The 27128-nt window shown below is 39.9% G+C and overlaps 1 pseudogene; it reads right to left on the bottom strand.

Annotated features, from left to right (window-relative positions):
• Positions 1 to 6241: 6241 nt before the first annotated feature.
• On the bottom strand, positions 6242 to 9415 carry LOC148131376 (nectin-2-like; annotated as a pseudogene).
• Between the last annotated feature and the right edge of the window lie 17713 nt (positions 9416 to 27128).

The raw sequence follows: 27128 nt of genomic DNA, 5'->3' as shown, positions 1-27128 counted from the left end.
CATTACCTCCTAAGAGACTATTCAACAATTAAAGAAAAAAAATCACTACTTCCAATATCCATTGTACTCATCCACATTTTTTTAAAAAAACCTTGTTTTATATAATTAAAATCAATTTACTTATAAAAAGCTTTCATGAAGTGTTTTGGAGAACTCAGATGCATGCTTGCTATTTTGTGATATTTTGATTTGTCTTTAGAAATAAGTTGTCTAACAAACTTTAGAACTTTTCTTAGGGATGAATCTGGTCATGTTTGTTTTCTGACTATAAAATAACATTTGTGTATTTGCATTTATTTATCAAACAATATTTGTATATTCATATATACGAAAAATACATTTTCCAGCTCAGTTATAAAATTAGTATTTGTTAATGTTAGATTATCACTTCTAACTACCACTAGATGCAGGAGTGGGCTTCAAAAATTTCAGCAACGGGTTCTCTGCCCGGTTGTTGGGAGGGCATGGTCATGATGGGCATGACGTAGTGGGCCTCCTGCACCGTGGGGGGGCATTTTCACGCTCCCTGGGCTCCAGAGGCTTTCCTCGAGCCTCTGGGAGGGTGAAAATGGCCTCCCCTGGGCTCTGGAGGCCCTCTGGAGGCCGGAACTTCTGGGAGGCCTGTTTTTCGCCCTCCCCAAGCCTCTGTGTGGGCTCTGCACTTACCTCACATCCAAAACAGGTTGCATGGAGACTCCTGGGAGAGGAGGGGAGGGGTGGGAGGGGTTGGGTGGGGGTGGGAGGGGCCAGCCAGGGGTGGGATTTGGCAGTTCTCCAAACTGGCCATAACATTAGCTATGGGTTCTCCCGAACACAGATGAACCTGTAGCATCCCACCCTTGACTAAATGGTAGTATATACAGTTAGTTTTATTTCTAAATATATTTCCAATTTTCATAAAAAAGAGCAAATCATAGAATCATTGAGTGGGAAGGGACCTTGAAGGGTGCATTCTGTTCTCCCAATGGATTGGTTACTTTTTAAATATTTTCCCTACCAATGCTTATTTTAGAATCCACAAATCTTTAGCATTTACCTATCTTTATACTTGAAATGGAAGCAGGATGAAATGACTTTTAATGATAACCCAGTATAGAAAATCTATTGGCTGAGAAGCTGAAGATGAGAAAGTTATAAAAACCTTCTTATAATTGTGGAATAGCAACTATATTTGTTATCATAATAGATATCCTGGTGGAACAAATAATAACAAGCAGGTTGAAGTAGCACAGAAGTGTGAAAAATTAATATAATACAATCAAACAGAATTCTTTATTCCTTATGAACACAACCATATTTTCAACAATATCGTAACTTTTTGCCAGTCCCAATTTGTCATAAAATTTATCTAACATGAAAAATTTGTATAATTGTGCAATGGGCTTCTTTTAGCAGAAGATCTCAAGGCCCACCTTGCCTACATTAGATTCTTTACTGTACACAAGAAAGAAGCCATAATCAAACAGATTAGATCCTACCTGCAGTCAAGACGGTCTCTGTTCCAAGTTTAAACTTTAGGCTTTTTTCTCTTGCCTGTTAACCAATGCTTAATGGTGAGTTAACCAACACTTAGCAATTCATTTTGTGGCTGTGGGAGAAAGTATACTTTGGGTCATCCCATGGAATGTACTTCTTGGTCTGGTTTGCCTCAAAGAGCTGACAGGACACCTAGCATTTAGGAAAAGTACCACAAGGCCAGGGTTAAGTTCCCAAAGTAACCTAAAGATCACCCACATTATCTATTTCAACCAGAAAAGATATGAGGCACAAAACATCTGACTGTCTTCTTCTCAACTGGCAGGATATGCTTTATCCTGTTCATGATATCTATCAGGCATATTTAAAACCCAGTATGCTATTCCATTAATGCAATTAAATATGGGAAAGGGGATGTCACTTATTTAGTGATTATTCTAATCAGCATTTTGAAATTTTTCATGGGATTAATTTATATTTAGTTCTATAGGCCTGGCCTTACCAGGCTCACACAAAGTTATTTATTATTTGTCCAATGAGAGTGTCTCACCTATATTCTCTGGATTAAACTGTGCATCATGATTTGGTTTTTGGTAGATTAGTTCCTGGACTTTCATCAATATATACAAGAAGTTAGGGTTTTTTTCTCCCTTTAACTCAAAGATGGATATTTGGCTGTTTTTTACTTGCTTTCATTTACAATCAGTGTTGGAAGGCCTAAGGATGATAGATTTCAAGTAAGAATATTTGTACAAGAAACAGATAGTGTTCTTCTCCATGACAGGCTCTTGGGCTCCCTGTCTAACCAAATCTACATCATATAGAGCTTTAAAGATGATCACTAGCTTTTTAAATTGACTCCTGATATTTACTGCTAACCAGTGCAGTGCTAAAAAGAATCTTTCCTGTAGTAGCAGATTCCACCCACTAATACACTAGTCACTGTATTATCCATAAGTTCCAAACTGTCTTCAGACAGCTTCATATAGACCAGGGTGAAGAAGTCAAGATACGTGGTGATAAGAGCATGTGTTACTGTCACCAAAACTTCTGGTCCAGATAGGATGATAATTGGTGCAGTGGCTTTAAGAAGACAAAAGCTCTCCTGGTCACATTTTCTGTCTAGCTGTAAATCTAGGACAGCTCCAAAGTCACAGATATTCTATGGGTGCAGTACAATAATTATGTACAATACAAACAATTACCTTTCTGGATTGCCTAGATGTTTACAGATTAAATAGTACCTCCAACTTGCTGGGATCTCCCCAACCAGTTTCTCATAGCTTCCAAGTATAGAAGCTCAAGGTTTGACAGCATTTCCACCTCAGGCTGGGATGGTAAAGCAAAGTTGAGTGTTATATAACGTTGGTGTTTCTCTACTTAAAAAACTATTTTTATTATTTTAAAAAATGCCATCTACTTGCTTCTGGTAAAGCACATCTGCTTCTATGCCAGGTACAGGTGGAAAAAACAATGTCCTTTTTTTAAAAATGAAAGAGAAAAATAAAAATGACTCTGGGCTGCCCTCTAATATTCTACTTGATTCCATTTCTACTGCTAAGTAGCAAATGGCTGAGCCCATAGAATGGGAAGTTAGTAGTCCTAAATTTCCTCCCCCAATAGATCTTTGGGTCCTTGCATTGGCTCACCTCCTTCTTTGAAGAAGCTGCTTAGCACTACCAGGGAATGCCTTATCTGATACCCACCCCTGAGGCTTGATACAGCTCTCACATCATGTGCACCCTCTACTGCCTAGCTGTGGCTATTAAAAAGTGGATATGAAAAACAAGTGATTTCTATAATGTGTAGAACTAGAGGAATTAGCCATTTTTATCTTGAATTCAGAAGGAAGTAGGTAATATCTGGATTTGTTTCGACCCACCTAGACCTTCACAGCTTCCAGACATTGCAGTAGGACTTTCATAACATCTCCATTTAGTCCTATTGTTGCAATGTACAGTCCAGTATCATCAAGATACCTTTTATGACAAATATCAAGTCAGTTGTGCCCCCTGAAGGAGCAATGATAAATTTCCTAGAAAGATCATGACAGTCTCCCAACAAATGTTTGAAAAAATAATTTCAAACTTAATGCCTTTTTCAAGCTCTGCAATTTCTTTGAGCAGCATTTTGTTGAATGGGTGACAGTAGACATTAACAACAGCATTGATTTTATTCACTCCATCATTATGCTTCTAATTTAATCAGTCAAAAAATACACGGCCCAAAGTCAAAAAAGTTCATTCATTTGGATTTCAAAACAGTTTTAGATATGTCTGCTATATTTTATCGTGCCTCATTCCCCTTCGGTTCTGAGCCTTTTATTGCTATCTTCTAATTGTGTGATTTATATTTACTATTTCATTGCTTTGTATTTTCCAGTGTTTTGCAATTGTCATCTTTACTATAATTAATAAATATTTTACTAGTTGTATGTATTCTACTATAACAGGTAAGTTTGTCATGGAAAATTCTTCTTCATGGTCTTGTAAAATATTGATTGTTGAAATAAAACGAAGCAATTTTTTCTCCATTTATCCCTACTTCATATATCTTGCAGAAGAATTAAACAAATGCAGTATTTCTATTTAAGCACATAATATCTTACTAAACAAATATATTTTTGTTTAGTATATATTTTGCTCTTAATTTTAATAATGTTAATTTTTAGTTCTGATGTTTACTTTTATATTGTTTTATATATGCATTGTTTGATGGATTACTGTACACTGCCCAAAGCTGGTCATATAAATCAGTCAAACAATAATGAAATATTTGAAGATTGATTGGTGTATATTGATCTCATTTAAAATCAAAGGAATCTCTTCGATACTATATAAAACCATTACCAAATATATAAAAGGCTATCTTGAAGGTGTTAAAAATATGTGGAGAGGGTTTGAGATTAGAAGTTGATCAATCAGTGTGGAATTGTTCTGGAGAAGTACACTAAGGAAACCAATTAAGAATTTTGTTATTCATGAAGAGAGATGATGCTTTGAGATTTATACTCTGGACCGTATCAGGACCCTGGAGAGTTCTCTGCATAACATTTTGAAGCCATTTATATCAGCTTGAGACCCACGGAACATTTTTGTTTGTGGCATGAAAAGTTTGTACAGGATTATAAAAGCGAATGACCCCCCCCCATCCATAGCTGTCTCTGAACTTGGGGTTTAAGAAGTGAAACAAGATTTAAGCCACTCGTTTTTGTCCTTTAACCACCCTCCCCAGTCCAACAAATTAAAAAAGCAACCAATCTGCTCTTAGGGCTGAGGTGGAAATCTGCTTTATACACGTACTTTACATGAAGCTGTGCTAAAGTTTTGGAAGATGACTTTTATCCCAGTGCTTTAGGGCCATGACACATAATCTAATATATTACATACAAATCTATTTAAATACTGTAGGTTAAAACTGATCACAGAAATAATTCATAGAAGATAGTATGCAGTTTAAAAGTGCAATATATTATTCAAGGTCTCTGCAGATTGGGGGGTGCAATCAAATATACTAATATTTTAGTACTAATATAATACTAACATTAATTTATATTAATATATTAACAAATATATTAATATTTATGCTTGCAGTCTACACAATTTTAATTTTGGCTGAATATTTGGTTGAGAAAGTTGAGAAACTCATCCTGCAGCCTTTGATAGTTACTTCCTGTGTAGTTTTACCGATCTCATTTTCAGGAAATTAAACTTAACTAATTCAAATTATAATTCATATATAAATTTGATAATTTACATTAGTTAAGTTTAATTTCCTAAATTCTTAAAATGCACCTTTTTCTTCAACAGTCTGTCCTTGGTGGATACTGGAGCAGAGGCATGGTATTGCCAATGCGATATTTATTTATTTTTCAGAAATTCATAGATCCTTTTCAAGAATTGGTTTGATGTGGATTTTTAAGAATCTTGCAAATATGATATCCAAGACTGAAGTTTTAGTTAAGATATTTCCTGACCACAACCTTATCAATTTGATATGTAAGAGAAAACCTACAACTTTTAGATGAAGATTAAATGAAATGGAAACAGCTGGTGATGGAAAACTGCAGGAAGAAGTTAACTGTATTCTTTGGTGACAACATAAAGGGACAGGCTTCAACCATTTGGGACAACAACAAAGCTTTTATGAGAGGAGTTTTCTTTATCCAACATAATTGAAAGTTAATAAAGAAGTTTCAAGAAAATTGCAGACCAGTTTGGATAAAATTAAAAAGAATGAAGATTTACAAAAGACACCAACAAATGTAACTACTGATGTCAGATTAAACTTCTACAATAACAACTCTCTGTGCTAACTGTAGGAGAAATAGAGACAAAACTGAAATATGTAAAACAAGAATGTTGAGTGTGTAAATAAACCTGGGAAATGATTGGCATATAAACTGTGAAAGGAAAGAGAAAATGATAGAACCAGATTTTAGTGGACAATATGAGTTTACAGAAATCCCTTTTTATTATTTCAATTTGCATAAAGTGCAATATATTTACTGAGGAAAAATTGAAGAAAACCTTAAAAAACAAAATTGATCAAAACGTTCACAATCCCAGAGGCAAATTATGAACAGCCCTTTACCATGGAGATAACGGTAAATAGAATGATAGAGTTTGAAGGAACCTTGGAGGTTTTCTAGTCCAACTCCCTGCTCAAGCAGGAAACCCTTTAACATTCCAGACAAATGACTCTATCCAATCCCTTCTTTAAAACTTCCAGTCATGGAGCATCCACAATTTCTGGGGCAAGTCATTCAAATAATTAATTGTTCTCATTGTCAGGAAATTTCTCCATAGTTCTAGATTGGATCTCTTCTTGATAAGTTTCTGTCCATTACTTCTTGTGCTGCCTTCAGAAATCATTGGAAGAAGAACATCTCTGTGTGCGGGGCAAGGAGGACAGCGTGCCTAGTGGGCAGATGCCTACTTGAGGTTTCCCAGCATCTTTAGCCAGGAGGGCTGGCGGGGCAGGACAAGAGAAGAGCCTATGAGTTCGCTGGGCACCCTGGTGGACAGGGTTGGGTCCTGGGCAGCTGGTGGCTGAATAACCTAAACTTGGAATCATGTGATTTGAAGAACAAAACAACCCGATATTTTGTACTACAATTTACCAGATCTTTTGATAGCCCAGCATGATGTTTGTTCTAAAGATATGGATCTTTCTTTGGCATCATCCGTGGAATAGGTCCAAACAAATAATTTTAAAGATTTTTTGGATGTCAGATTGATAATATAGAACACAATTATAACTTGGGAAGATATCCTTGATTACATTTAGGTTTGGCCAAGAGCATTTATAATCTGAGATTATACCATATTTTTAGGAACTGCTGAAGTTCTTCAAAGGTTCAAATTCTTGGAGACAGTCCAAATGAATTAACTTCTGGTTTTCAGCAAAATTGTGTCCATAGTATTAATTCCATTAATAAAAAATAAAATTATTTGATAAAAATGATAATAAAATTATAAAAAGGCTTAGAGCTGGAAGAGTTGGAAGGTGAGACGGAGTGAGTGTTGGTCCCTCTACCCCGGGTGAGAGCTGGTGGCTCCCTGTTTGGTGGGTGAGAGCGACTGGGCAGGATGCCATTTGTGCATTGAATGGATGTATTCTGAATGTGTTGGGAGATAAAGGGGTGCTGGATGTGACCCCTCTGCATCAATGAGGAAGGGGTGGTGGGAGTTTGAGGGCGCTGAGAGCAAGTGCTATAGTGCCTGTAAGGCGCACCTTGCCCCCGACAGTTAGTCAGTGGGAGGAGGTTTTTCCCCTTTTTAAGGAATAGTATTGGGGGTGGGGGATGGAATGGTTCTCAGGGAAGGCAGAGGAGGGCGACCTATTTCAGTGGTGTCAGGTAATGGGAGATATGGGAGGCAAGGGGGGAACTGGCATTGGAAACACAACCTCAGTGTTTAGTACCAGTCTCGTGTTCTGCCCCCTTGCATTCACCTCATTTACCTGGTCAGCAGATCGGTGGTAGCCCTGATCTTAGGCTGCTGCTTTTAAATGTCAGATCAGCCTGCATAAGGCTAGCCCTATGGCCAATTTGATCCTCGAAGAGAAGCTGATCTGGTTTTTATAACCGAGACCTGGCTGGGCCCAGAGGGAGGTGTTCCCCTCATTAAAATGTGCCCAATGGATTATGAGCATGGAACCAGTCTAGACCTCATGGCTGGGGAGAGGGTGTGGCTGTTATTATCAGAGAATCTCTAGTAGCATCCAGGATGTCAGGATTCCGGCAGTTACCTTAATTAATTAAATCATGAGTCTCGAGCTAAACTTCCAAAACTTCAAAAGGATTTATTGGGAGTTAACATGTCTGGCACTGCCTGGGTGTAGCTGACTCTGAGACACATAATTCATTATCACCCTTGAACCTGGTTTTCCCCCACCCCCTGGGTGTATCATACTTCATATTCTCCAATGGGACACATCCATAGCCAAGGTTCATCAATCATGTTCTCCAGTTAGAATTGTGCGTGGCAGAAACTTCAGTCACCTAGTTACTATCTTTGAAAACTATTTATGGAATGTATTTTTGATTTTCAAGCTGCCACACTGCTCCCCCTCCCTTTCTGTTGGCAACTCTAAAAAGACCATAAAAATATTTTATGAGTTGACACAGGGCACTGCCACACAAGTGCCCGGCTGTGAGACCTGGGCTCAAGGGATCGGGTGGGATTTGCTGCTGTTGTACCAGCCTCCCTGCTGCGTGGCAGCTTTCTCACCCAGGCTCCTGGACCTCACTGCGAGGCTGGCAGTGGAATTCCCCAGGCTTATAGTTCTAGGGGATTTCAACCTGCCATCCCTGGGGGCAGGGACAGAAGTAGCCTGAGATTTCATAGAAACCATGACTTCCATGTCCCAGGTTATCCAGGACCCAACTAGGAATAGTGGTCACACACCCGATTTGGTGTTCTTGTCGGAGCAGTGTCTATGTGACCTGGAATTGGTGGGCCTGTCCTTGGTCCTGTTGTCATAGTCGGATCATAGTCTGGTGGCAATGAGTTTCTCTAGAGCTGTACCTCCCCCCGCCGCAGGGAGAAAGCAGCTTTGAGGGGATCTTCAGCCTCAGTGGGGTTAGGAACTGATTCCATTTATTCCAAGAGTTAGCAAGGTGGGTGGCTTGTGTGCGGCAGGTCCTTCCAAATTGTCCTCCTTGTCATCCAGCCTCTTCTTTTGCTACTGCTGCTGCTGCTGCTGCTGCTGATGATGATAGATCAGGGTTCCAGTAGCCACTACAAACAAGGCTATGAGGTCTCCAATGATGGCTTTATTGGCGGCTGTGCCGGTCATATTGGGCTTCTCCCAGACAAGAACAAGTTACTGCATTGAAACCTGCCCCATGCAATTGGTGTTGGCAGCTACTTTTTCTCACTAAAGTCACTGACCTTGGACTTCCATTGATTTTGGGAGCAATCTGCTGGATGTGGTCCAGGAGCAATCTAATGGGGTGGGATTTCCCCTCATGCTGCAGATGAATGCAGCCTCACTGAGGGTCAGATAGCCCTCTATAGCAACCTCAGAAACATTCAACATGGAAAGCCAGACAGAGACAGACTCATGCTGTGGCAGTTCAACAAGGTAGGTGATCTGTTGTTGTTGGCTTCCTTGGTGGGAAGCATGTTGTAGTGGCTGATGACAGTGACAATGCCATCAGGGTTATTTGTCTGCTTGGTACTAAAATAACCACTCAATTTTAACTGCCAGGTGATGCAAGCCGCCAGCTTCTCATTTGTGGATGTACACACAGCTATAATCTGCTTTGTTTTTCTAGCCTTCACTTCCGCAGCTCAGTGCTGCCTATGGGTTTGGCCAGGATAGCCAGGTTGTTGGTGTCTACTTCATTGCCATTGAGATATGTGGCAAACTTGCACATGTAGGTGACTTCATCCATCAAGAAGAGGTGTTCAATTGCCAGTATGTGTTGTGGTTAGCCGGCAGCAGGTGCGGACGGCTGAGGAGAGCGAGGACTCAGATGAGGGACCAGGACCATTAGGGAGTGGACTGCTGCCTTCAGAGATTGTGGGGGCTGGCAGCAGTGATGAGGAGGTTCCCGAGGAGCCTGTGCCAAGTGTGCGTGTGCACAGGATTGCTCGGAGGAAAGAGCAGTTACAACAGTACGAGCAACTCGGGAGTAAGGCTGCAAGGAAATGGCCCCTCCCTCAAGAGGATAAAAGCCAGCTGTGAAATTAACTTTCTTTGCAGAAAGTAAAGAAGTTTTGAACTCGGCCTTGTGGACATTACAGTTGGTTTTTGAAGACTCTTGTAAGCTATTTCTTATCTGTTGTTTTTTGTCAGACTTGAAAAACTTGGCAAGGCTCTTTCTTGTCAGAGCTAATTAGTTGGAGGCAGCCTTTTATCTGTGAAGAAACAGGATTCTTAGCTGAAACTTAAACAGATTATACTGCTGCCTTTGTCTTCCGTTTGCTTTCTTGGAAACAGGTTTGGGTCAGAACAGTATGGCATCTGTCAAGCGCACTGTGAGAAAACAGATCCATCTGCTATTCTTTTCCAATGGATAATTTTGTCCATGTGATGGATTGTAGACAACCACATTCTGTCTCTGACCTCCAACTTCCTTAACCAAGGTCAATTAGCTGGCCTTTGTTGCAGGCTTGGTTAATGCGATTTTGCAGGGCAGGATCACTTTATTTATTTATTTATTTATTTATTTTATTTATTTATTTGATTTGCCAATTGTTTACAAGATAATAAGTATAAATGTATACATAGTTGTGAATACATGAAATGGTTACATATAAGAAAAATAAAAGAATAAGAGAAACAATAGGACAGGGACGGTAGGCACGTTGGTGCGCTTATGCACGCCCCTACAGACCTCTTAGGAAAGGGGTGAGGTCAATAGTAGACAGTCTAAGGTTAAAGTTTTTGGGGTTTGGGGAAGAAACTACAGAGTCGGGTAGAGTATTCCAGACATTGACCACTCTATTGCTGAAGTCGTATTTCCTGCAATCAAGTTTGGTGCGGTTTACTTTGAGTTTGTATCTATTGTGTGCTCTTGTGTTGTTATGGTTGAAGCTGAAGTATTCATTGACAGGTAGGACATTGCAATGTATGATTTTGTATACCATGCTTAGGTCAGACCGAAGACGGCGTAATTCAAGGTTTTCTAGTTCTAGAATTTCAAGTCTGGTGGCATAAGGTATTCTACAGCGAGTAGAGGAGTGGAGAACTCTTCTTGTGAAATATTTCTGGACTTTCTCAATTGTGCTAATATCAGATACGTAGTGTGGGTTCCAGACTGATGAACTGTATTCGAGTATTGGTCTAGCAAATGTTTTGTATGCTCTGGTTAGTAGTGTGATATTGCCAGAGAAAAAGCTACGTAGGATTAGGTTAACAACTCTTAATGCCTTTTTGGCTATGTAGTTGCAGTGTGCTCTAGCACTTAGATCATTAGAGGTGAGTATTCCAAGGTCCTTTACAGAGCTTGGGTCATCAACAAGATCTTGACTATTCAGCTTGTATTTTATTTTCTGATTTTTTTTGCCAATATGTAAGACAGAGCATTTATTTGTTGAGATTTGAAGTTGCCATTTGTTTGACCATTCGGATACATAGTCAAGATCTTTTTGTAGGGTAGCAGTATTGTCTGTGGTATTGAACAGCTTTACATCATCAGCGAAGAGAACGCAATTGCTCTTAATATGATCACAGAGGTCGTTTATGTAGAGTATGAAGAGAGTTGGTCCTAGAACACTGCCTTGGGGAACACCACTATTGACAGGTACTGGATTTGATAGGACGCTCCCGATTTTGACCATTTGTTGTCTGTTTGACAGGAATGCTTCTATCCACTTATTCAGTTGTCCAGAGATACCATAGGATTTTATTTTTAGTAGTAGTTTGTCGTGTACCACTGAATCAAAGGCTTTACAGAAGTCTATGTAGATTGCGTCTATTGTTTTGCCCTGGTCGAGTTGTGTCGTCCATATGTTTTTGCAGTGTAAGAGTTGCAGATTACAGGATAGTTTTTTCCTGAAACCAAATTGTTTATTGGAGAGTAGGTTATTTGTCTCTAAGTGAAGGATGATGGATTGGTTAATAATTGATTCCATGACTTTACAGGTGACGCAGCATAAGGAGATTGGCCTGTAGTTTTCAACTAGGCTTGGGTCTCCCTTTTTGAAGATGGGGATGACTGTGGCTTGTGACCATAGGTTAGGCAAGGAGCTGGTTCTGAAAGATTTTTCAAAGATTATGCTTAGAGGTTTGGCTATGGCAGTGGATAGCTTTCTTAAGAAGTAGGCACATATTCCATCCGGTCCAATAGATAGAGATGGTTTTAGGTTGCGTATTGCTTTTTCAACATTGTCTTCTGTGAAATCGATATGTATTAGATCATTGTTGTTATCTGTGGTACGGCTAGGAAATATTGGGCATGATCCATTGCTGTTTACAAATACTGAGCCAAGAATGTGTTAAAGATGTTGGCTTTAATGGTGTCGTCGTTGCAGTCTTTACCATCAGGTCCTATCAAGGGAGGGATGGACCTTGAGTCTTTTAGTTTGTTGTTTACAAAATTGTAAAAAGCGCGGTGGAATTGGTGCTTAGAAGGTTTTCCTCTTGTTTAATGTGATAATTGGTGCATTCGGTCTTTATCTGGTGGCACAGATTTTTGTATCGGTTTTTGAAATTGGCAACGTGACCAGATTTGTTTTTCCGCCAGAGTGATCTCTTTTTGGATTGAAGTTTCCTTATTGATATGGGTAATCTGCTTTTTTGTTTTGTTTTGGGAGTTGTTGTTGGTACATATAGTTTGATGACTCTTTTGACTTCAAGTAAAAATATGTTATAATGGTCTTCAACGGTATTGCATCCAGTGAATAGAGATTGCCAATCAAGGGATGAGAGATCGTTGTCTATAAGATCATAGTTGCCTTTTTTTTGAAGTTACAATAGGGGATTACATCATTGTGGTGATTTTTGTGTGGATGTATGTTGAGACAAAAGTCGATCATATTGTGGTCACTACTGGAAAAGGGTTCTTTAGATTGTATTCCGTAGATTAGGTTCAAACTGTTGCAGAAGATGAGATCGAGGCAGTTGTTTAGTCTAGTGTTGTTGGTTACTAGTTGTTCCAGTCCCAGATTTGTAATAGCATTGTAGAAGGTTGTGTGTATGATTTCAGTTGTACAATCATTTAGGGTCCAGTTAATATGAGGTATTTCTTCCCCAGGTAGCTGGTGACCTCACTGTGGACTGTCACCTGCTGGATGAGTACAACAGAGAGGCAGCTCCAGAGGCGGTTTGCCCAAGCGCATGGCGGTGGAGAGGGCAAGCGGTGGTTATGGGTCCTCCACTGGCAATGGTGCTCAACTCTTGGCTGTAACGCAAATCTACTTCCTGCTGTATTACTGCTACTGCTGCCGCCTCAGTCCCATTGTGAGACAACATGCATTCCTTGCAATGCCATATATTACCGACCATGTTTCTAAATATATTTGCATGTCCTTAAATTTGTCCTATGCCCAGAGTTGCTATTTGTGGCTGCACTCAATATGAAGTTTGAAGAATGCTGGCTTTATCCCTGCAGCCATAGTCCTCAGGGAGCTCTGTCCTGAATTATATTATTTATTTTGTTCAGGAACTGCAAATGATACAGCAAACAAGGGCATACAGGTGCCACTCAAGGTGCTGGTTGTTTGCAAATTGCAGGACTGCCTCTCCCTGAGGTCAGAGACCTAGACAGCTCAGGTACCTTCACTCAAATGCTGCCATCTAGTGGGAACTCTGAAGCTTGCCTTCTTCACCTTAGTTATTCCTGCCCTATAAAATCCTTAAGAAAACGAAGAGGTCCCCTCTGGGAAGGCTTTAAAAAGTTATGGTACCTCACCCTGTAGGGTGGAGCTGAGCCTGGAGGCCAACCAATGGAAGCACTGAGGTGCCGGAAAGCATGGCCCTGAGTGCCTGGAGATTTTTTTGTTTAAATGTGTACTCTTTGTGGTCTATGCAGGGTTGTGGTTCGTAACAGAGATGGCTAAATAAATAATTTATTCATAAAAACTTAGAAAAGAAGGATGTAAAAGAATTAGAAAACAGTAATAGCTTTTTCACAGATGAAAACTGCCATTTTGGATGAAAGTATTAAATAGACGTTAAAATACTTTTTCTTTAAATATGGTTTTAGGTGTGCTTGTTCATTTTTTTAAAGTGTCGCCTTTTTTGTAGGATTTTATCTTTTTCAAAATGTTTTAGACTTTGGGTAAGAAAAGCTTCTTTATGCATATGTTTAAAACACTTGTTTTTTTCCCCAAGATTTGTTGTGATCCTGGAAATAAGTAGAGATGCTACTAAAGCTAAAGCTTGTGATAATTGATAGTTACACACTGTTATTGTCAACTCTTAATGATCACATGGATAGATTTTCTGCACAGAGGTCTCTGCCCAGCCTGCTCCTTCAGATTTTATTTCATTTATTTAAAACATTTATAGAGCTGCCCATCTTTCAATAAATCTGGGCAGCTCTCAATAAAAGATCTCCTAAAGGATTGAATTATTGCAATGCGTTTTGCATGAGGCCACCTTTGAAATGTATCTGGAAGCTTCAGCTGATGTAGAATGCGGTCATGCGAGCCATGTTAGGTGCCCAAGGACACATATAACACCTGTGCTCCATGAACTGCCCTGGGTGCCAGTTTGCTTCTGGGTCCAATTCAGGGTGTTGGTTATTACCAATAAAGCCCTCCATGGCAAAGGACCAAACTGCCTATAGAATTGCCTTTGCCCCATCAGCCCATCCCACTCATTCAGGCAGGGAAGATATGCCACAGACCCTGTCAGTCAAGGAATTTCCACTGTTGGGAAGAGGGTCTTTTCTACTGCTGTCCCTGCATTGTGGAAAGTTTTGCCCCCAGAGGTTAGGAAAGCCCCCAATCTTTTGGCCTTCCGCTAAGGGGTCAAAATTGGGACACAAAGCCTATGCAACCATGGGGCTGGCTGGTCACATGAGAGCCCCCTGCCTGTATTAACAACTTATAAGCCCACTTCTTAGAATTCTTCACTTTCCAAAATTGTTATGTTGTTGTTTATATAATTTTAAAACTTTTAGCCCTAAATTATTCTAATTTTAGTGTTTAATTTTGTTGATGATATTATACACTCTCCATGGGAGATGGGCAATTAAGAAATATTATGACAGATAGATGATAGATAGATAGATAGATAGATAGATAGATAAAAAGATAGATAGATAAGGGTATGCTTACCATCACTGTAGTTGAGTCTTTCCATCCTGCAACTGGTTATCCCCTTCTCTTTCCTTCTACTTTTCTTAACATTAGAGCTTTCTCCAGACAGCTGGGTCTTCAGATAATGTATCCAGAGTAGATAATGTGAGCATGCTCATTTATGCCTCAGGTGAGAACACTCTTTTTATCAGCCTCTTCAAAATTGGTCTCTTATTTTCCAAAGCACAGAAGGCATAACAAGAAGCAATGGTTGGAAACGAACCAAGGAGAGACGCAACCTAGAAAAAAGGAGAAATTTTCTAACAGTGAAAGCAATCAACCAATGGAATATCTTGCCTTCAGAAGTTGTGGGTGCTCTGTCACTTAAGGTTTTTAAGAAGAGAATGGACAGCAATTTGTCTGAAATGGTGTGGACCAGGGCTGTCAAACTCCCAGGCCACAAGCCAGATGCGTCATGCTTTGGCCACACCCACACCCGGTTTAGCGAAGGGGAAAAAAGTCCCGATACGCCACAATGTAGTTTGGGCTAGAGAGCAACAATAGTATATAAAGATCGTATGTGGGGGCATATTTGTCCCTCTGGCCACTAGATGGGGCTAGAGAGCAACAACAGTATATAAAAGTTATATGCTAATACAATAATTTTTCTCAGACTTATAAATTTCTCAATGATCTGTTAAGTAACAAAAATTTATCTATACATTTTCTGCTAGGTAGAAAGTTACATTGCTGTACCCCAAGTCCACTGCTTCCACTTCCACTTCCAGCCCTGTTTGGTAAGCTAAAAAAATGTGAGATAGATAGTACCACCACCAGGTGGATCTGTATCTGGCTGACAAATTGTATTCAATATGTAGTCCTCAGTAGAACTACATCTACATGGAGGAAAGTAAGCAGTGGAGTACGCCAGTGTTCTCTTTTGGGCCCAGTACTCTTCAATATTTTTATATATAGGCGAAACTCAAAAAAATAGAATATCATGCAAAACTTCATTTATTTCAGAAACGCAACTTAAAAGGTGAAACTAATATATGAGATAGACTCATTACATGCAAAGCAAGATAGTTCAAGCCGTGACTTGTCATAATTGTGATGATTATGGCTTACAGCTTATAAAAACCCAAATCCACAATCTCAGAAAATTAGAATATTACATGCAATCAATAAAACAAGGATTGTACATAGAACAATATCAGACCTCTGAAAAGTATAAGCATGCATATGTACTCAGTACTTGGTTTGGGCCCCTTTTGCAGCAATTACTGCCTCAATGTGGCTTGGCATTGAAGCTATCAGCCTGTGGCACTGTTGAGGAGTTATGGAAGACCAGGATGCTTCAATAGCGGCCTTCAGCTCTTCTACATTGTTCGGTCTCATGTCTCTCATCTTTCTCTTGGCAATGCCCCATAGATTCTCTATGGGGTTCAGGTCAGGTGAGTTTGCTGGCCAATCAAGCACAGTAATCCCACGGTTATAGAACCAGGTTTTGGTGCTTTTGGCAGTGTGGGCAGGTGCCAAGTCCTGCTGGAAAATGAAGTCAGCATCCCCATAAAGCTTGTCTGCGGAAGGAAGCATGAAGTGCTCCAAAATCTCCTGGTAGACGGCTGCATTGACCCTGGACTTAATGAAGCACAGTGGACCAACACCAGCAGATGACATGGCTCCCCAAATCAACACAGACTGTGGAAACTTCACACTGGACTTCAAGCATCTTGCAGTGTGTGCCTCTCCATTCTTCCTCCAGACTCTGGGTCCTTGGTTTCCAAATGAGATGCAAAAGTTGCTCTCATCAGAAAAGAGGACTTTGGATCACTGAGCAACAGACCAGTTCTGTTTTTCTTTAGCCCAGGGAAGACGCTTCTGATGTTGTAGTTGTTCAGGAGCGGCTTGACAAGAGGAATACGACATTTGAAGCCCATGTAGAGGGTCCGTCTGTGTGTGGTGGCTCTTGATGCACTGACTCCAGCCTCAGTCCACTCCTTGTGAAAATCCCCAACACTTTTGAATGGCCTTTTCCTGACAATCCTCTCCAGGCTGCAGTCATCCCTGCTGCTTGTGCACCTTTTTCTTCCACTTTTCCCTTCCACATAACTTTCTATTAATGTGCTTTGATACAGCACTTTGGGAACATCCAACTTCTTTTGCAATTACCTTTTGAGGCTTTCCCTCTTTATGGAGGGTGTCAATGATGGTTTTCTGCACAACTGTCAGGTCAGCAGTCTTTCCCATGATTGTGATTCCTATTGAACCAGACAGAGATCATTTAAAGGCTCAGGAACCCTTTGCAGGTGTTATGGCTTCGTTAGCTGATTAGAGTGGGACACTTTGAGCCTAGAATATTGAACCTTTTCACAATATTCTAATTTTCTGAGATTGTGGATTTGGGTTTTCATCAGCTGTAAGCCATCATCATCTCAATTATGACACATCACGGCTTGAACTATCTTGTTTTGCATGTAATGAGTCTATCTCATATATTAGGTTCACCTTTTAAGTTGCACTACTGAAATAAATGAACTTTTGCACCATATTCTAATTTTTCGAGTTTCACCTGTAAATGCTGACAGATTAATACAAAAGTTTCATGAGAGGAAACCTCACAAGCCTAAGAGGGTTCCTGGAGGTGGCAGGGGAGGTTAGAGTTTATCTAATGTATTGTGATTATCTCTTTGCAGGAAGTTCTTTTGGCTTGAAGTGGGGCAGCCTGTCGACCCTGAAGATGACATATATGTAGCCATATTTTATTCCAGCTTTTATATATTCTTTTCCTCGCTTCTTTAGGCTTTCTGCAAAGGAATTTAATGCTATTTCAGGTTCGCCACTCTCTAGCTGTTGAAAGGGGGTTATAGAGATAAAGGGGGAATGTTATGTCTAGGTGGCATTTTTTTCCCCCATGAGAATCAAGAAGATACCAGCAGCTGGTGGAAGCTCGAGTTTGGAGTCACTGGACTGATGGATGAGAATTGATTGGAGATTATGACTCTGGGGGAAAAGTTTCAAATTTTTGCTTTTTACTGGTTTTTTTGGAATCTAACCAGAGTTGGAATTCTACCGAGTCCTTGCCAATTTGATATATTCCTAATAAACAGACTTTAAAGAAAGATGGACGCATTGGATTTTATTTCAGGAGACATATTACTTCGAAGCTTGACAGCATGCCATGAAGAAGAAGCAGTGGCAGGCTTCCTCCTCATGGTCAGGGCCTGTACAGGGACTACCCAGGTGTATTACACTTGCTCCACAGCTTGACAGATGGAGCACACACCTTGGCATTGGCCCACTGGGGCTGCATGCTCTGACTCACCCAGTCTCAAGGACTGCTACTTGAGAAGATTCAAACCTAAAGCAAAATAAGGCCTACTGCAATTCAATTGATCATCTCAAGTTATCCCGCATTGAATTGTCCTGTGGGGAGTTGGCCAGGACAAGCTGTCCTGTGGTGAGTTGGCCAGGGTGAGTCAGCAAAATATCCAGGAACAAGTCAGTTGGGGCAAGTCAGCCATGGTGAGCCATCCTAGACCCTGTTCACATCTATCACAATATATTTTAAGCTTGACCTCTTTTCAGTCTATTAGCAATCCTTCCCAGATTTGGGTGTACAAAGTTTGATGACCATCCATTCTATCTCTTTGCCTAACTGATTTAGGAAAATATTGAAGAACATTGATCATATAACAGAACCCTATGGTACTCTTTCATATTATTTCCCTCCATGTAAACATAGATCCATTATGAACCACATGTTGAACATATTTTTTCAATCACCTGTAAATCCATCAAACAGTAGAACTATCTATCTCATATTTCATTTTATCAGAAAGCCTTACTGAATCCATTACATTCATCACATACTCTTGTTCTACCAATTTATCAAATAAACAACAAATAGAAGCATTAGGATTTAAACTATATTTAATAAATTCATTCTTTTTTTTAGTAATTAGCTTGTTCTCTTCTTAGTGTTTGGAAATCCTAAATGCTTGATGATCCTTTCTAGGATTTTCCCAGGCACTGATCTCAAGCTGGTAATATGCCAGTGATGTCATTTAAAGATAACTATAGAGCTGAAGATAAAGTAACGAACATGAAGATGATGGAGACAGAAGAAATCCATTACCTAAGCAATGAAGTGCAAAATGTGACATAACAACAAAACACGAAAAAAGTGTTTGTTACACTGACAAGATAGAATGACTTCAAAATTTTTCTTTGGCCTTGCTCTCAAATCACATCAAGTCAAATTCGTTGTGGTTTATTTTACTTGACCTTACAGTCATGCCAAGTGTAGCTTGTCAGTCTGTCAATGTTACATAAACCATAAATATCAAACATTTTATTTCAAATATCCTTTTAAAAATATTAGATGGTACTAATATGAATGTGCTGATTATGCGTAAATATTTCCTGCTAACAATCATTATCACTACTAACAAAAAGGTTACAATAAATTTCTCTGCATCTTCCATGAGTTTGCAATATTTCCCCCCCTGAAATTAAAGGACTGACGTCTATTCTGGATGGAATAGTCTTGCTTTTGGGCAAGTTGTCATATCTTCCTAAACAAAAGGATACCCATCCCAAATGTGTCCTTTATATCAAAAAGGATTCATAAAAGTACCAGAACATAAAACCATTTCCCTAGTATGAACTTAGTGCAAAGTAATAATAATTAGGCCAAGTATCACTTCAAGAATGATTGCAATAAGCCACAAATAGGGAAATAGTCTAAAAGAGAACAGTAGATCACATAATGCAAATAGTGTATTATGGAACATCAGGAGAGCTATGCTATTAGGCTATACAGTATACAATCCTCATTAATGATCCATGACCATGTTCTTCCCACCTCCCTTGTCACAGTTAAGCAAACCCTAACACTGTCATTAAGCATGTCATGTGACATTTGCAACCTCCTGCCAGCTTCCCCATTGACTTTGCTTGTCAAAAGCCAGCCAGCAGTGAAGGTCACAAATAGCCAAAACACGAGTGCAGGATGCTGCCATAATTGTAACTCCAATTTGGTTGCCAAATTCTCACATTGCAACCATATGACCACTGATCTGCTGCAACTGTCCTAAGTATGAGGTCTGGTCATAAGTAGCATTCATTCAGCCCTGTTCATAGGATTATCTGTGGTGTAATCTGCCAGGATGTAGAGGTGCACTAAAACGGGTGGAGTTTAGGCCTTCCAGAAACTGATAACCTAAAACCTCCATTACCCCTACTATTCTGGTTAAGGTTCAGGTGGCTTGCAGCCCAAAAAGGGCCATAAAGCTATGCATTCCTGGTTTCTTTTGTAGACATTAAATACTGTACAATATTCTTACCCAGAATGAGGGCGTTATATGCAGATTTCTTCTTTGCAATCTAAAGACCCCCCCATCCCCCCACCCCCGCGATACTAGGATTGTAGGGGGAGTGCATAAGCGCACCAACTTGCCTAGCGTCCCTGTCCTATTGTTTCTTTTTATTTTTCTTATATGTATCCATTTCATGTATTCATAGATAGATAGATAGATAGATAGATAGATAGATAGATAGATAGATAGATAGACAGGCAGGAATAGAAAGATGATAGATAGATAGATAGATAGATAGATAGATAGATAGATAGATAAACAAACCTCCCCACCCCCTTTTTTTTTGTGCTCCAAAACCGAAGTTCTCTTCAAAGCTGCGTTTCCACGATTGCTGAGCTTCCTCTCACTAGAATTGCACAGAACAAGCACGAACCCTAATCTATGCTTGCATGCGGTTCTTGTCGCAAGAAAAACCACGAACGTGTTCTGTTCTATACTATAACGATTTTGTGCAGCGCGGCGGGCGCATGTATTGCACGAAAAGAGCCGCAAGGGAGAAGCTTCGCCTTTGTTTCCCTGGCCTACCCCAAATACAGCAACCCTGACTGCACACAGCGATCCCTTTTACCGCTCAGCGTTGAGGCCCTAGACACGCACCTCGGCTCAGCCCAAGCAGCCCTTTCCCTAAATAGGCCCTCTTCGCTCAGCTGAGATGGAAGCAGAACGGAAGGCGGCGCTCTGGCGACAATGTCAAATACGAGGCGCCGGTTACGTGCCTAATGACGCTACTCGCCTGCCACGACTCGCTCTGAGGCCGAGAGGAGAAACGGCCTGAGCGGGCTGGAAAACCAGGGCTACCGAGGCCTGCTCTCCTCCTGCTCCTCCTGCAGTCGCCACCACAGCAGGGCAGGTGGTAAGCGCTGCACGACTCCCTCGGAGAGCTGCCAAGCGGACCCAGAGCGGGAGGGGCGGGGATCTGCGGAGGAGCCTCCCTTCCCCCTTCTCTCCTTTGGAAGGATCGCGTCCGCTGGTGCTTCAGCTTGACGTTTTCCGCTCGGCAGGAGCCGACCTTGGTTTGGGGCGGGATGGATCGCTGCCTCACATTCTAAAATGAAACCTTCAATCCTGACTAAATTTTCCTGATAATTAAATACGTTACAAAATTGATTTGTAGTTTTAACATTTTGTACAGTTTTTCTAGGACTACTAAGCCTATCACATGTCAAGCAATTTACTTCTGAGTAAATATGTAGCGGATCGGTCTGAAGGCTGGCAGGTAGTATTCAAAGGTGCCATCTTCTTGGCAAGATCGAATACCACTGGTGAAATCCACTGATAATTCATAAGACAGAACCATAATGTTCATGTTAAAATTGTAACTAACATTAATAACGACCACACAAGCAGAAATAATTGCAATAATTTAGTATCCATCCCAATTTTCACATATTAGTATGAAGTTGATTGGATCTGTATTTTATGTGTCTGCCCTCTTCATTTTAACAATCATCTGACGATACCGCTGATATTTTCAGGGTGATCTTTTACATATATATTTAGAAATAAGACACACTTGAGTCAATAAGATTGAACTCAAGGACTTTATATTAAATGATTGAAAAGAAGACATGTACAGATTTTTTTTTAAAAAAAGTCAAGAGTGTATTCAGAAGCAAATTTCAATTATTTTAATATATTTCTTTCTAGAGGTGCATAGTATAAATAAAATATAAGTTTTAGACCTTGTGTACACACATATTTTATCACTTTGGAAACAGGTCTTCAGCATCTTTCTGAATGAACCATTTAAAACAAACATCAGAGACATGCAAAATATGCATATGCAAAATATCACTTAGCTGGGGCAAAATTAATATTTTTCCAATTATTGAAGGATTTTTAAAAATGGTAATATGATTGAGTCATTTTATCATAATTAAATTTTATTTGTGATAAATGGTGCCAGCTAAATAAATATTGCTAAAAAAATTAAGTTATTGGCATTTTGAAGGTTAGGAAAATGCATTCTTGCCAATTTGTGATATTTTAAGGTAGCTTCTATTCATATATGAAATAATACAATCATATCTCTGAAATATTAAACTTTTTCAGATACAGCATGATAAAAAGGAAAATTACCAGGGGTAAAAATACCCTTATCATAAATGGCATAATCCCAAACTTGATTATTGGTTTCTGCCCATTAAAAGTGCAGGGAAATCTCTTGCTTTTTCTAAACTTGTTCTGAATAATACAGGTAAAAAGGAGAGGTTTTTTATTTTATTTTTTTCATTTCAATATAAACATGCTTCTCTTTGTTGCAAATATTATAGTTAATAATAAATGAGTAATATGATCAGATATATTACCTCCATCTGTAATTATATCAAAAGATTAATAGAAATGTTAATAGCCAACAAGAAACAACATTTTGAGGTTTTGACAAAAATACATCTTTAAAAATTGCTTTTACAAAGAAATAAACAGTTTAATTTGAATAAAATGAAATGCTTTATATTATAATACTTCAGAAATTTTAATCCTCTGCAGTGGCTTCAAATTTCTATTTTTATTAACTCTTTTTCTTATGGGGTCTGAAATATCCATTTAAATTCATCTGTAGAATCTAACTACATTGGAAATAATTGTACACTTCATATTTTTACAATGTATGGTATCAATGCCAGAGATTTCTAAAATTTTAGAAGCCATGCATCTTACATACATACATTTTAAGGCTTTAGCAATTTAATGTTGTACAACTTTCTACAGCATTTTAGGAATGGTTCAATATCATACAGGCTTCCTGTTTTTAAAACTGCACTTTGATTGTTAGTTTATTGTGGCAAAAGTAAGATTTTATACTATGTATAGAACTAAGTTATAATTATATATTAAAGTTGATCTCATTTTCACTTTGGATATGGGTGCTTTATGAATGCTTTATTTTAATTTCTGCAGAGCCACAATCGAACAAACTTCCTTTAAGAAGGAAAAATAAAATTCCTCAATTTTATTGAAGCTTCAAAAGTGTTTGTGAGACCATGTTTTAAGATAGTAAGCAATCTCCAAATAAATGAGTTAGGTTGTTATAAACATATGTCTTTATAGTAATGTTTTGTTTTTATTAATTTAAAAATGTTCTTAGTAATTGAAGTCATATTTAGATACCAATGATGACAAAAGATTGTGATTAAGGTTATGTGATGAAGTTTTATTACCCTACATTTTGTTTTATTTGTTAAATATATCACATCCCTTGTGTATGTGACTTACTATTTACATTCCCTTTTTTAAGAATAAAGCTAGAACTTTTGCAATTAAATTAATAACTATTTTTAATGCTTATTTAACAAAAAACAAAAGAAACTTCGTGTGGTTGAAATATTTTTCATTACTTTTTTCATAGAAGAGATAGGAGTTAGAAAATGTATATCAGAATAAATAGTTTCTGGTCATATTAAATTCATTGATTTTTTAAAATAAATTGTTAGCAAGGAATTATAGGATAATAACTGTCCATTTTGTTCTAAAATACAGACCAGTTTAGACAAGACTGAATATCATCATAAAACAATAATTTTGGCACTTTGTTGAACAAACTGAAAAAGCTAAATAATATATACAATCAAATACTTTCTAAACAAATATTTGTATTGTATTTTAAAAGTATTTCAAATAGCTTTAACTATTTTATTTTATGAAGCACATACTATTTTATATTATGAAGCACATCTTAAATCTGAAAAGTCTTTATGCTTTTAGTAGTGGAAAATATTTGAAGTAGTTCTTTATTTGGTTTATACAATTATCTGTTGTCATGCTCACAATCTGGGATTCAACTTATGAGAAATAAACTTTTTAAGCAAGGCTGTTAAAATGCAATTCTATTTCTGAAAAAAAACAAAACTAAATTTACATAACTTAAGTTATGTAGACTAGTATTTATTAGAATCAAAATACCTTTCAGAATACCATTATATATTGGGTATCCGTTGAAATATATTTTTAGAACAGGTGTAATATGAAGCATAAAAAATAAATTTCATCCATCCAAGATGGTTAGTTAGATTTGCCAAATTGCCAATAGAATATTTCTTAATTTTTATTGTATAATTATTGGGAACTTTAATACAGTAGATTTTAAAAATGAGCTGCATGCCTTCCTAGTTCAGTAATGGTTCTCTCCCAGCCCAAGCGGGATTTTATAATCTGTTGCCTCCTTGGTTATCAAAGGTAATTTGATAATTAGGTAGTCTGAGAGGTTAGCATCTGTATCTTAATATATCTAAGCTTAACCGGACCTGTTTTTAAATGCCTTTCCACATTGCCTTACAGAGAAAGGCAGTGCGGCTTGGTTTGCTAGTTAACTGATTATTGTAACTGGAGAATATATCCTGATAGCTAAAAAATAAAGAAGCGTTAAGTATCCAACCTATTTCAACAGATAAATTTTTGGTGATAAAGATAGCCAGTCAAACCTGCCCAGCCCACCTTTAGGTGACATTGCTGGAGGTACTACCGATAAGAAGACGTTCCGGGTTTTCCTTGCGGGGAATGCGTAGCAATATAGGAGGAAGGGGCCTCCCGGGTGGATCTCAGCTTCTTCCCGGCTTGCTCGTAAGACAGTTCTCCCCACTCTCAGCATGATCCTCGCGGGTAAAAAGCCCTTCCGCTCAGGCGGGTCACGCCGCCCAGCTCCAAGAGGGAATGGGCGAGTTAGTTTAGCGCAGCCCGCGGCTTTCACTGCGTTCCTGGATGTCAGGTTGTAGCGCAAGCTCCAGGAATCGTTCTTCCACCGCAGCTGAACCCGGGAGCGAACGGCAGGGTGGGAAGACATTGTGCATCGTCGGAGCTGCAAGAACGGCCTGAGTCCGAACTATTGAGGCGCTAGAGTTAGCGTTTCCCTCTAGTTTTGGACCTAGCAGATGCCAGCTTTCAACCTTCCAGGAGTCGAATGCCCGTGAGAAATAGCCTGTTGGTTACTCTTACTTAAAACCGTCTGGAAAAACTATTTCGGGTATTCGTTTTCTTTGTTTTCTAGTAGTAGTGCAGCTTCCAAATACTTAAAAGAGTTATCCTTGATGAAAATGGGTGCTCTCCAGCATGGACGGTTTAGAATATGCAGTTTGTAGATACTAAATCAAAGGCTGACTTGGCTGAGATTGCCTCTCAAACTTTCTCATGGCAGAGAAAGAATCTAGGAGAAGAAAAAAGGAAAGCAAGGCCTGGAAAGCCTGTGTGTGGTTCCAGTGGTACTGCTTTTGTTTCAATGAACTGGTTCTGGTGTCGTCACAGGAAAAGAAACTTGTCTTTCAAGATGCACTCAGAACTATTGTGGATATGCACACAGAACTATTATGCAGCTTATATCCTCAATAATATATTGTATCATAAAGTGCAAAATAGCAAAGATTGTGGCATTTTTCTGCCTCAAGTTAATAGAAATTGCAATTTCCCCAGTAAAGATGCTTTGATGCATACAATCTATTCCATTTTACTGCAGACATTCTGGTTTCAGGTCATTAGTTTCTTTATTCCTTCACCGTGTTTCATAGAGGCTGTGTTCATTTTAGCCCTGAACTTGAGCACAACTGAAGAAGTAAGGTAAAATTCCCTATTAAGAAAAGCTAAATAAGTTCCAGGATTTAGCTTGAAGAAAATTTTATTTAGAAATTGTAACATTATGAGCAGCAAGACTTTACTGTAACTGAAGATTTGTTGTTTTCACATCTCAGGCAGTAAACATCTAAGGATTAGGCTAGGCTGAACTCCCATCTAACTCAACACCCTTTACTGTTCAACTTTTGACAAGGAGAGCACTGCAGATCACTTTGAGAAAAGTAGCAGGAGAGAATGGATCTTTGATTTAATCCGGAAAGGCTATTCTGTTCTGGAAACTGCTTGGACCCTCTGCTGGGAGGACAGCATGATTTGCACACAAAACGGCCTTCCTCAAAAAGAAATATCCCTCCAAACTCATGCATTCAGTAAGGCAGGTAAGCACAGGCTCTTTCCCCATTTTGCAAGGTTAAGGTACCTGGAAAGGTTTTAGAGTTTGACAGGCCTACCAAAGCACTTAAGAGCTGAGAGGGACATTTTCTAAATTCTTTGTATAACAATGTAATCCTGCAGGTAAAGGTTGCTCTATTATGAAGCCCTGGAAAGCATCCTAGAAGCTGGCCTTTGAAGTCATGCAGTTTTCAATTGGGGAGCTTCAGACGGGGAAAATGGTGCGAATTTCAAAAAGGAATGAGCTGTCCTATGTAGGAATGACCCCGACACGTCGGAGGAGGGTGGCATTGATTTATACTTTCAAAGGATTGAGTTGGCGTCAAGGAAGAGGTAGTGGGATCGTCGGTTGCCTCTTGCGAGGTGCGGACTATTCCGGGCTCTCTCTTAGCTTGAACACTTCGCCTCCTGCAGACAGGCGAAGGGCGCGGGTGCAATTCCTCCTTGGGGACGGCGGGCGACGGAAGGGTCTACTTAATGGGCCAAGAGGCGGGATGAGGAGGACGCAGGGGGAGCTTCTTTCTCTGTCCTGTTTGGGTCCGCAGACAGACCTGAGGCACACGCAGACTTCTAAAACGGGGGAGAGGAAAGACAGTTACTCTGGCGAGGCGGACGCGTATTCGCGTTTAATAGCAGACCGCCCTCCTCCCCCCACCGGGTCCATCTCTCCCGAAGGAGAGGCGGCGGCGGCGGCGGCGACAGAGTCGGTGACGGCCTCAGTCGGGGTGAGCGTGAGGAAGGAGGGGGGGGAAATCCAAACGCGCGCAAGCTGGGGCCGGGCGGAGTCTGTGTCCCTGGCCTGGCGCAGCGCGAGGGCGGGTGCGGGGCCTGGCCGATTGCTAACGGGCGGCGGCGGCAGCAGCAGCGCGGACGAAGAGAAGAAGGAGCGATAGCCGGGCGGAGGACGGGTGGGTGGGGCCTGAGTGCCAAGAAGCGAGCGCCTCCTGCCCTCGCCCAGTCTAACCCGGCGAGGCGCTGCCGTCTCCGATCCCCGGGCACCTCTCTTGGTCCTCGCGCTCTCGCGCTCTCCTCCTCCTCCTCCTCTCCCCGTTCCTCTGCCCAGTCGCGCGCTTCCCCCTCTGCCATGTTAGCCGCTCTCTCTCTTTCTGTCTCCTCCACA

The sequence above is a fragment of the Notechis scutatus genome, chromosome 3 (assembly GCF_049901735.1).
Source record: "Notechis scutatus isolate UNSWTSFEM ecotype Mainland chromosome 3, rNotScu1.2, whole genome shotgun sequence".
Taxonomy (NCBI): domain Eukaryota; kingdom Metazoa; phylum Chordata; class Lepidosauria; order Squamata; family Elapidae; genus Notechis; species Notechis scutatus.
The sequence above is the reverse complement of the archived record's forward strand: the minus strand, read 5'-3'. Positions and strand labels throughout refer to the sequence as shown.